Below are 9,986 nucleotides of genomic sequence, written 5' to 3'. Positions count from 1 at the left end.
CTCAACAATCCGGCGTTTGTGCTTGGAAAAAGGGGCGCTTTTGGCTCAAAACATCAGCGTCAGTCGTGCCAATTAACCTTTTGCCAATGTGTTTGTGGGTGCGCATGTGCGTGGGACACATTGTCGCCAACAACACCCAAAAAGGGGGTTGTTGTGTAGATCACATGGATGATGTCTTGAGAGACACTCACACTAGAGAGCCACTCAAAAGAAGATCATAGCCCCCTTCCCGCCCCCTGCAAAGCCGTAATTTTCCACGCTGGCAAAATGGCACCAAAATGGGGGTTATAAAATACAGACCGGGTAATTTTCCACCTTTTTTTTCTAGACAGGTTCTTGTGTGGTATGAACAGCACCGACTCGGAATATCGGGTAAAAAGTCGATCTGGCCAGGGTTATTCATAAAATAAATACATTTGTAAAATCATTTCGCAGTACATATAGAACATTTTCGATCACTTTTTCAGATCACCCCTTTCTATATAAATAGTATCAACATGAAAAAGGGGGCTCAAAGTCAACTCATATGAGTGCAAAACACTCAAAAACGACCTTTAAAACCCAACCATTTTTTTCAAAGGCGTCCCATGTCACTGGACAGAATGCGGGGGCAAAGTTGACCTGCAACTATTTCAGCTTCAAAGGTAGTAACATAGGCAGCTGGCAGCTGTGTGTCAACGTTTCCATTGTTTTCCCCAAGTTGGACATCCCATCAATATTGGACCTTTGGAGTTCGGAACGGGATGAGTATCTGTTCCCTATGAATGGCACCAACATGGAATGGGGGGGCCAGGGGGATACAAAGTTGAATATTGCGCTTTCAGAGGTAGTAAAAGCTCCATCACAGATCTTTTTTTTGTATGAACAGCACATGAAAAGAAAGGCATGACATCGGTCTGGCAATTTTTCTGCCTTTGGAGTTGGTGAGGGAGCCATAATGGAGGCAGCAAGAAGTGTTGTAAAGCCTGTTGATACCGCCTGTAAAACCCAACGTTTTCTCCCTTTTATTTCTAAATTGCGCTTTGCAATCAACAGCATTGACAAAACACAACACAACGTTGATCGATGTTTGGGAGGGAAAGAGGGAAAAAAAGTATTCTTCCCACTTACCGGTTCCTCTCGCTCGGCGCAAAGCCCGGCGGAGCTCGCTTGAGTGATGGAGACGGCGGCGGATGAGCGGGAGGGTGGACAGAACGCGGCGCGGGGTCAGCGGCTCAGCGATGACCTGCGAGGAACTCCATTATTCCTCCATCTCGTCTCTGACCCCTGCCATTTATTCCGCCACTCCAACTCACGCGTGTGCACTTTGCAAGGGAAACTTTCGGCGCATACCTTTTCCGTGAGCTGTGATTTAGGATGAAACAGAAAGGCTAATATGTTACATCATAACGTCGACTGTTGTGGGCACACATGGGGCTGGGACTGGGGTGGGCTGTCCAAGTGGTCCAAGAGACAGGTGACACCTTTGTTCCAAACCCCTTTACACTGCCTACAAACTGCTTTTTGCCATGCTTGTTGAGACGGGCCTTTTTTTTTTTTCTGCCGCTCTTTTCCTTACATAACACAACAGATGCTCCACAACGTGTTCCCACAATGCATCACGAGTCGGTCGGTGTCAGTAGGGTGAAATTACGGCACGGCTGTGAGCGCACACGCAAACTATACTTCATGTAAAATAGGCGGCTGCTCTCCATGCAAATTGTCTCTCTCGGGGGGGGGGGGGGGGGGTAGGTATTATGGAATTCTTATTACCTCTCAGTGCGTGTGTCTAATGAGTGAGTGAAAAGACATTACATCACCACGCAGTTATGCAAAGGTGCTTTTTATGCAAATGGATCCCTTTTTTTAGATTAGCACCATCTAATGTCGTCCTTACCCAAAATGCGCTCACGATATTCAAATTCGAGGCTTGTTTGCTCACCAACTTTTTGTTTAGAAAGTCATCAGGAAAAGGTGAGAATAATGCGCAGCATATTTCTTGCAATGGTGAAATTGGCTGGTTTTTTTTTTTTTTTTTTTTTTACCGGCAGACCTGTCTCGCGTAAAACGGAGTTAGCCAACCATGATACCACCGGTAGGTGAGCTCAGCTTTTGTGGGAAAATATGTGAGCTCCCTTAAGATGACACCGTTTATCATGAACACGTCAACCGCAGAAAACTGCTTCGTTTAACCCTGAACCACCTTGACGTGCCCCACTCTCATCGGTCGCCCAACCCAAGGAGATCCTATGACAATATCGCATGCAGCGTTTCATCACCATCCATCCATTCATCCATTTTCTACCGCTTGCGGGGGCAACAGCTTTAGCAGGGAAGTCCAGACTTCCCTCTCCCCCAGCCACTTGTTCCAGCTCTTCCTGAGGGATCCCGAGGCGTTCCCAGGCCAGCTGGGTGCCATAGTCTCTCCAGCATGTCCTGGATCGTCCTCGGGGCCTCATGCCATTGGGACATGCCCGGAACACCTCACCAGGGAGCCGTCCAGGAGGCGTCCTAATCAGATGCCCGAGCTACCTCACCTGGCTCCTGTCGACATGTTGGAGAAACGGCTCGACTCTGAGCCCCTCCTGGATGGCCGAGCTTCTCACCTTATCTCTAAGGGAGAGCCCGGACACCCTGCGGATAAAACTCATTGTATCCGGGATCTCGTCCTTACGGTCACGACCCATAGCTTATGACCATAGGTCACCTTATCGTGGCGGAGGACTTTGTGTGTCCCAATGATCCAAGGAGCTATGTTGTCTGGGGCTTTCTGCCCCTGGCAGGGTCACCCATGGCAACGAGGTTTTAGGTGATGGGCCAGACAAAGCACGGCTCAGTGGACCCCTTATGATGAGAAAGATATATGGATCTGAGTTTCCCTTTCCCAGACGCGGGTCACCGGCGCCCCTCTTTGGAGCCAGTCCTGAATGTGGGGCTCGCTGGCGAGCAACTGGGACCGGGCCGGGCTCAGCCCGAATAGGCAACGTGGGCTCACCACCTATGGGAGGGGTCAAAAGGGTCGGATGCAATGTGAGCTGGGAGTCAGCCAAAGGCGTGGACCTTGGCGGTGCGATCCTCGGCGACAGAAGCTAGCTCGAGGGACATTTTATCACCGGGCCAACAAAATGCAATTTGCAATTCATTGAGATGGATGCCACAATAAATGACAAACAAAAAGCTCCCAGCCCAAATCAACAGCTCCGTTGAACATTCGAATCAGGATAGCAAACATTGGCAAGAGTGTCACGGTCGTGCTTCGGCTATAAAGGGCTTCTTTTCGATCTGGATCTTCACCCAGCAGGGCTGCAATGTCTTTTGTGAAGAAACTCGGTGTTGTCTGTTTTTTTATGTAAATCAGCACCCTGACCTCGGTGGTCACTTGTTGCTAATTAGTGTTCAATCCCTGTTATTTCCTCTGTGAGTTCACAGTACTTTCATTTGTGTTTTGCACATCAAAGGAGAAGAGCGTAGCTGTGTAGGAAAGCCAGTCGGCCCATGTAGCAGATTTGAACAAAGCGTGACTGATGTCTTCTTCCCTGCTAATAGACCGACTCCCATTCGCTAAGATTAATGGCGGCCTCCTAAGAGGCGCCTTCGTGGCCAGCCCAAGGCGAAGCCGCAAATCAGCGTCTTCACTCCCACGTTTTATGTTTGTCATTTCCCTTTGAGGACGACCCGGACAGGGATGATTGGGGCTGTATTAAAATGTCTTCTCTGTATATGTGAACAGCAGGTGGGGGGGGGGGGGGGGGGGGGGGGGGGGGGGGGGAGCAGTTGTAGAACTTTTGAGGCCTATTTTTTTCCACGTGTGATGTCATTAACCTGAGGAAAGTGCTAGCAGACGCTAGGATAAGACCAATCAGAAGGTCGCAGTCAAAGGAAGGAGCCGGTTCGAATTGGATTGACCCCCACATGGGGGTCCACCATTGAGGAAGTACATGTGACGTGCAAAGTCACCAGCTCAGGAAAAAAAGACCCTCTTTCCGAGGCTTAACAAAACTTGTTTTTTCATTTACCCATATTTGTATTCCTTTTCCACTTGGTGGGCAATTATATTCAGTCTTCACAAGATGTCCTGGCAAGGGACTTACCTGTTTAATAGCCAATTAACTCTCTTCCCTACTTTACAAGCACTTCATTTTAATAAACACATTCCGGCTTCTATTTAAGCTCAATTAGGAGACATGAATCACAATCCTGTTGTTGTAAATAACATGAGGGTTTTTTAGTTTAGTGGGGGGGGGGGGGGGGTTATACTGGGGAGGGGGTTAGCTTCAGCAACAAAACCCTTTGCACATGATTTCAGTAGGGCTGCGACAGCAGATGTTCAAAAAAATTGTTTTAAATAAAAAGTATATATATATATATAGAGAGAGAGAGAGAGAGAGAGAGAGTCATGTCATTTTAATAAGTGACCCACGGACCATTTGCCAATTACACCCCCCACTAATCTTTAAATAGGAATAATTTTTGTGCATAACCCACGAACGCCTTTCAAGGAAACTTCCAAATGAGCTCGCGAGCGTCTTTGAAGCTTCCCACTCCAACCCGCGGCAACTCAGGCAGCCGTTTCGCCGCGATGCCATAAACGCCCCCGAGTCACAGTGAACGTGGGGGCAGGAGATGATGAGCCGCGCGTGGCAGAATGCTCCCGTGGCAAAGTTATACCTGGAGCCCAAACAAAGAGAGCGTACCGAAATAGTCCCGACGTTTTGAGCTGAAATGTTGTTGCTCCACTTTGTGTTTAGTATTCATGGCTGAGGACCTGAGAGGAAATTGCTTTGGCGAATGAAAATGACACACACACACACACACACACACACACACACATATATATATATATATATATATATATATATACACACACACACACACACAAAAAAAAACAATTCAAGCTGCGAGCAACAATGGATGGGCCATGCCACCCTCTTTTGTGAAAATGCACGATATGTTGATCAATTTTATGCCCTGCCCCGTCCACATTCGGCGCCTTCCATCCAGCCAGGATTGCTGGTTTAGAATAAGGTTTACTTTTTCACACTAAATCCTCCAAACGGGATACGCTTCAAACATGCAACTTCCTGTTCAGTTCCAAGCATGTGACCTTCACTTTTGGGAGACATGTCCTCCAAAATCCATGTCGAAAAGGTAAAACTGGAGTCCGGGGGGATTTTATTTATTTTTTGTTTGAATTCACTTTCCTGTTGCTGCTCTCTATTTTGCAGTTGTTGTACTCCACTGTTTTGTTTGGCATTGTGATCCGGTACGGAGACCGGAATGCGGGGGAAACTTCAAGTTCGCCCTTTCACCCCCCATCTGCTTACGCCATGATGATACAATAGATTTTTTTTTTCACCTCGATCTTGCGACCACTGCTCGCCAGTATGGGAGCAGTAATAACAATCTATCCAGGCTCCGTTTTCCATTACGGTGGAGAGCCGAGGCCAAAGCCGAGTAAAAACGGCACATTTTATGATTTATGGGCTCTATTTGACCCCTTGCTTATTCGACGGAGCTAAGCTAGCTACATGACGTACATGTTCCGGTCAACGGACTGCAAGCATTTGCTGGAAGCGACCGCATGAAGTCCTCCTCGCTGAGTGGAACGAGAGTTATCTGTCCGCTTTATTCCTTCCCGTGCGAGGCAGATCTCGGATGCGGCTACGATTACAAACGTACAACTGTTTACAGCAGTGACTACCATTTGCCTCACCGCTGCGTCAAAGTCATAATTGTGGATATACATTTTCCTCGGCAATACTCGCGGGGATAACTGCCCGCGCATGAGCAAAGAATACACTTGATCTTGAGTTCCAGTTGTTCAAGTCCTGATCCCGATTGTGTTTGAGAGTCAACCTAATCGGGTCGAATGTCACGCTTGGCCACTGCCGGATCATGTTAGAGCTTGAACAAGTGTTTCCTCGAGGCGCCTCCACATTGATTAGCCTTTTTCTGAATGCATTTATACATGGCAGGCGCCACCTTACCCACCCGCCGCGATCCAATCCAATCCCACCCCAGCCACTCTCTCGCTCTCTATCGCTGAAGATAATATTTAACAGCTGACCTTATCTCGCCAACCGCCAGTGCACAGGAGGGAGCGCGGTAACGCCTGACATGCGTATGCTAATCCACAGGCGGCTGGGCTTATTAAAAGATGAATATCGGCGACAGGGCGGTAAGCTAGAGGTGAGCCGCGGGTGGCGACGGCGTCACATGTCAACGGTCACACTCGAAGCAGCGTGTAATGATGCCCTGAATCTGAAACGTGTTCAATTTGTTGTATTAGCAGTCCAGTCATCGGGATCGGGACCAAGCCCTGATGCCAAAAGAGAAAGGTCACAACTAAGTGACGGCCCCGATAAAATGTGAATAATTGCCTATATTCATCGGTCAAAGTGGAAGTGGAACACAAACGATGACCCCAAGACTTAAAATTTTGTATTCAACATTATCGGAAAAATAAAAAAAAATTCTGCGATTGGCTGGGAACCGCTTCAGGGTGTCCCCCGCCTACTGTCCAAAGACAGCTGGGATAGGCTCCAGCACCCCGCGTGACCCAAGTGAGGAGAAAGCGATTCGGAAAATGAATGAATAAATAATTACGTGTACGTCTCTCATGTGGCGAAGACTCTCCGTAATTTTCACTTACTAACCAGGATAAACTTACGTCCCCCCCCGAACATAAAATTCATGATAGCAAAATGTGTTCATATATTGCTATTAGCAGTACAACCAAAAAAACTCCAGTTTAATCTCACTTACAGCCGATTATATTAATCAAGCATCATTTCAAAAGCGATCCTATTTTATATTATAAAAAACGTCTTCATCAACATAAATAAATAAATAAAAAACTCCCCTCTTCAAAACTTTTCCTACAATAGACTGAACCACTACATGAAGAAATACGATGATTTTTTTTTTATGGCAGTCGATTTTGAAGCAACTGAGTCCCATATCCCTTTTTGTTGTTTTTTTGCCTCTTGGCCATGACAACAATAAAATATCCACACAAAAATACAGCTGACAAGCTGAATGACGTGCCTTTTCAAGCCACGTGCGTGGGCGCTGATGACTTTGGCCGACTTCAACGTTCTGTCACATCCCATCACGCTCGCAGATGCGAAATGCCATACCACACACCACCCTGACGCGTAAACATTTGAAAATGCTCCGGAAAGAATGTTAATTATTCATCTTTCGCATCGCCTGGTGACTTTTTATTTCCGTTTGTGTGACATAAGCAATATTGAGATAAGACACACCTCGGAGCGCACGTTGGGTGTAAATAAATACCCTACTTAAGTCGTATTCCCGGAGGACATTTGCTCTGCTAAATATCTTGTTTTTCTTAACGCGCTTGCACATGCTCGGTCGAGGGCGTGACGCGTTCGAGGGCAAAACATTTTCACTGACATTGAAGGGCAAAACATTTTCACAAACCGTTTTTGATGGTGTCATGATCAATGGCAGTTAGAGTACCAGTGTTCATTTTTCAAAAATGTGAGCATTTAAATGTTGATGTCTCTCAGGTATGAACAACGAAACAATTTTTGTCATCGACTACAATGTCATTAAAGTTGCGTGAAAGTCATTGATCTTCCAAGACCGAGTTATTGTTTGTTTGGCACAATTGCAAAGCCTTTGTCTTTTCATTTTGGTGATTTTGATTGTCCCAAAAGTTGAAGGCTTCACATAAGTGGCATAAAAAGAAAAAACATGTTTGTACAGCCAGTAAAACAACAGTTACATTAGACAAGCATTAAAATGTCAAGTAAGGCGCGGTTGAAAAGGTGCTAATGCAACCTATTTATCTTATTCGTACTTTTTCAGCCATGAGATGGGCTGCAAAATGTTTCATTCCGGTGAACGCGGAAGGCACCTTTTTATTTTCTTTACGTGTCACGGATGCTGCACATTAATCTACATTAAAGAGCAAATGCGATTGATTCGACGACTTCATTTTCCATCTACGGGGCGCCTTTACAGAAACTGAAGATGAAGAGGCTCTCATATTAATTGACGTGTGTGTGTGTGCCTTATTTATTGTCAGAGATGGAATGAATTATATGCTTAGAAAAATATGCGAGGATGCTTATAAAGCTCTTGGCTCGTACAAAAATTAGTGATGTGCCCAGCATTAATGGAACAGCGGCCACCTACCAGAAACCAATCTGTGGACGTTGGCAACCATGCCAGTGGGCTTTTTGGCTTGTTAATGAGCCGCTGCAGCGTTTGGTCCAGCCAGCGCAATCCGAGTTTCAAACTTTTTTACTTTCTCACCCAAAATCTACTTTACTCGACAAGCTAAAGAAAGGAATGAGGAAGCAGAAATTAATGAAAAAGTTAGCGGTTGAATGTTATCAACTCATGCAACTGTTTTTCAAAAACCAATGTAAGGCCCATTTTGGAGGCCTATTTTTGCATATCTCACGTGCCACAATTTCCTTGAAAAAGAACCCGACCTGACCGACGAACCAGCGTCGGTAAATAAAACAAAATATGTCTTATGCAAGTAACTTGTATTCAAGCTCAGAGCTACAAACTATGAAACACTTTTTCAACATTACAAACGTTTTCCTTTGTTGTTGGAGGTTCAAGTTGACCCCTGCTAGCTTAAATCTACCGTTTCTAGTTTAGTAGCGAATGCTTTACGAGATAAACTCAAAGTAAAAAGCTACAAGCTATCAATTAAACTAAAAATGCAAACTTCACTTTGAAACAACCAACTTTTCTTGACTTCATCGGCTACATCCTACTCGGTTCTTGATACAGTGCTATATCCAGGTTACCGGCTAAAAACAATCGTCTGTCGTCCGCCAGCCACAATATGAACATTAATAACGGCTTTTAAATGTCACTTGCTAGGACTCGAGCTCATACCGCGGAAGGGCACAATCCAACGTAAGGGTAACATTATTTCTAAAATGGTAATAGTGCTCTTAATATTAGCATTATTAAAATGCAATAATATATGGAATTTCACGTCTCCTCCAGCGTTGCATCATCTGTAAGAAAGCGGCGTTCACGGCTTCAATTTCATTTAGCGCCATTAGAAATTCATTTCCCAGCAAATGACTTTCCCTCAAGATGTTCCCACACGACCTACTTTTTTTTCATTTTTTTTTCCCCAAGTAGGTTCTCTTCATCATCACCATACGTGAATCCTAAACAGCTCATTCTTCGCAGAGCGGCGGCTTATTATTATTGAAGCTGGTGGGGTCACTGCAAGGGGAGAAAATGGCAGATGATTTACATTTTGGCTTCACTGAGATACAAGAGAAGGGCTTGCAGCAGTTACTGCTGCATTAAACACTCTCTCTCTCTCTCTATACTGTATATATATAGATATGGAATATACCTTAGGTGTGAGTGTGAGCGCGGATGGTCGTTCGTCTCTGTGTGCCCTGCGATTGGCTGGCAACCGCTTCAGGGTGTCCCCCGCCTACTGCCTGAAGATGAAGAAAGTGTGTGTGTGTGTGTGTATCTGTGCGTACTGTGTATGTGTGTGAGATTTCCCACCAAATTCCAAGATCATCTGTGTTGACCGATGCGCCACCACCCGTTTTGTCATGTCATTGTCATTAAAGTTGAGTGAACGTTTTGCAAAGCTCGATAGCGTATTTTTTGGGTGTGCCATCTGTGTCCCTTCATATTACTGCCATAATTTCACTATCTTTCAAATTTTCTAACAAATACAGTGTAATATCTTCCAGCAACAGACTTCACAGTGAAATGCAATTATTAACTTCTTACTGACCAGTTTCTAACCATTACCTGGAGTCTGCGAGCTAAAGGCTACTAGCTCCAGTCTACTCATTTCCACGTCTGTGAGCAATTCATCAAAGTTTCGTAAATTTCGTCCGGAGTTCCATCCAGTTCCAGCTAGTTGCATATGGTTTATTCTCCATGATCTGACACATCGGTTACAAGGCTCCTGACAAAAAGCCTGGCGCTTAACTAGGAGGCGTCTACAGCTGACACGTGTAACTTTTAAGCGTGAA

The sequence above is a fragment of the Hippocampus guttulatus genome, chromosome 14, assembly GCF_054856545.1.
Source record: "Hippocampus guttulatus isolate MCC_2025c chromosome 14, RoL_Hgut_1.0, whole genome shotgun sequence".
Classification (NCBI taxonomy): domain Eukaryota; kingdom Metazoa; phylum Chordata; class Actinopteri; order Syngnathiformes; family Syngnathidae; genus Hippocampus; species Hippocampus guttulatus.
Note: the sequence above shows the minus strand (reverse complement) of the source record.